The sequence below is a fragment of the Octopus bimaculoides genome, chromosome 11 (assembly GCF_001194135.2).
Source record: "Octopus bimaculoides isolate UCB-OBI-ISO-001 chromosome 11, ASM119413v2, whole genome shotgun sequence".
NCBI classification, from domain to species: Eukaryota; Metazoa; Mollusca; class Cephalopoda; order Octopoda; family Octopodidae; genus Octopus; species Octopus bimaculoides.
In genome coordinates, this window is record NC_068991.1 from 5,692,553 (window position 1) to 5,695,052 (window position 2,500).

The following is a 2,500-nucleotide window of genomic DNA, read 5'->3' on the forward strand; positions in this document are numbered from 1 at the left end:
CACATACACACACGATATGATTTTAACTGTATCTCTCTTCATCTCTGTCTGTCTTTATCCACCTGTGTGAAATATCTTGATAAAGTCTCCCATTTTAATTTATTTCTCTGTTCTGTTTCCTCAGGAAATGTAAATATAATCAAAGATGTTAAAATGCTATATATCTTGAGGTTGGAAACCAATAGAATAAAAGATGTTTTGTTTTCTACAAATAATATTTCTTCATTGGAATTTCTATCTTTCAAAAAAAAAAAGAAGAAGAATTACTCCAAACATCAGTTTGTGAAGAAAGAAAGCTTTCAAAAAGATGTTTGTGTTAGTAAATTTCTTTTTCCTTTACAAGCAGTTTGACCTTTTTTAATGAATTGAAAAAAAAAATTGTTCAAATTTTTCATTTTTCTGTTGCCCTAAATATACTTAAAGAGTTTGTGTCTATCGATTATTAAGATTTAGGTAAAAATGGAATTAAAATATAGGCTATATTGTGTATGTCTATGAAGAGTGGCTTGAGAATGACTCCGAAACAAAACAGTATTGTTTATCTATTATTCCGCATTCAGCAATTCTTATGCGCTACCTTCGGATTAACTAAACAAGGGAAACGCCGAGGAGGAATCATATCTGTAGCTGTGCTGAAAGAGTCAGTAGGACTTAGTTTGGCCCTATTCTGCGCGCATATATTTCAGATTGTGTAATAATTGTCTCCGATTCGGACACAGAGCTAATAATTTCGAAAGGAGGAGAAATAGCGCTGTATAAAATCGATCACACTACCTGAATGTTGTTTTATTTTCATCGATCAGCAGACGATACAAGAAAAAGCTTGTAACTTCACGATCGTAAAGAGCCGGAACGTAAAGAGCCAGAACGATCGGTGCAAAGCATTTTTCCGGCGTCCTAATGATTCTACCGAACCAGCAATTTCACCGGGCCATCTGTCCAACGCCTTACGACATTGTTGGATGACATCGACCTGCCTCTCCAGGTGCCGAGCTGCAGGCCGACCGACTTATCACAGTTTCTATCTGCCCCTGATACCTCTTCGAACTCTTTAAAGGTATCACCTACTAGATGCCGGTGTCTGTCACAAGATACGATGACGGTGGTATCATCCACATAAGCTGTTACTGTCCTCCCGCACCCTAGATCACGCGGGACGCCCCTCAAGGCCTCCAATTTCTGCAGTAATGGCTCAAGGGCCAGAACGTACAGAAGTGAGGATAAGGGACATCCTTGGCGGACCGAACGCACGATGCTGAGCGGCTCTGTAAAATGAACGTTCATCCAAACTACCGATTTAATGTTTCCACATAAAGTGACGATCCAACCGCGGAAGTTTATCCTTCCCTCCCGGTGTATCTTATGTGGCGTTGTAGGTTGAATTTTGGAGATTAGACACAGTTTTTTCCCCACTTTATTTACAACACTAAAAGTTACATTCAAAGTGATGAAAGGTCACCATTGGTGGAAACTTACTCATGTCAATTTTCTTTTCTGGGTCCACTATTTGATCTCCATATTTTCCTTTAGCTTATTCATTTCATCGTTGCTCACCAGTGCGCACTCAACGGGCCAATCCTTTCACTCTGACATGTTCACCGGCACATGAGTGTTTTTTACTGTTCTTAATACATTTGCATTCAAAATAGCATACATTTTCTCTTTTTTCTTTTCTTTTCCTTTTGGGTAGGGGATGAGAGAATTTCAGGTATCTGTGTGACTGTGTGAAGGGCAGGGCGAGAGTTGGTGACTGACTTCAGGGGGGAGTGGGGCACCATGGGATTGGGTGGGAGTTGGGCAGGAGTTCACAGTTTTTCCTCCGTTCTTTTCTTTCCTCTTTCCCGCCTTTTTGGTGCAGATGTCCATCCTTCAGACTCCTAGTTCTCTTCCTCCTTCTCAGGCTCCCTCTTGTTCTCACACAACGTCGCAAGAAGTGGAGGTTCGGCTTCTTTCATCGGTTCTTTTGCGCTAGATGGAGGGCATTCTGCTTTTATGTGACTCTTTTTGCCACATTTAAAGCATTTTAACTCTCAACTTTACGTCTTCACTAACTGTAATCGTTTCTACTATCCTCTCCAAATGTTCCGGGGCGGCCTGGATTATCATTTCCATGCCCTGCCCTTGCCAATTCCTCATAAACACTTGGCCTTTTCCTACTCAGATTCACACGCTTATTGCAACAGCCCTTCATTTTGTCTGAGCTCTGTAAGACAACTCGGAAGGTTGGGCCTCCAGCCAGGCCTTTCGCGATACCCTGAAAGCCAGAAACTTTTCAGCACCCCCTCGTATATATTTGCGTATATCAATGTGTATGTATGTAAATCTGCTACTCTACAATCTCGTTCTGTTTCTCTAATATTTTTTCCGCTCATTGCGTTATAACTCCTCTCATGTGCATTTTCCTCTGACCGTCCCTCTATCTGTCTCTATTTTTATCTATCTATGAAAGCAATTCCGTTAGCATGCCACTCTAATTTTCCAATGTCATTTCAAGCTCTCA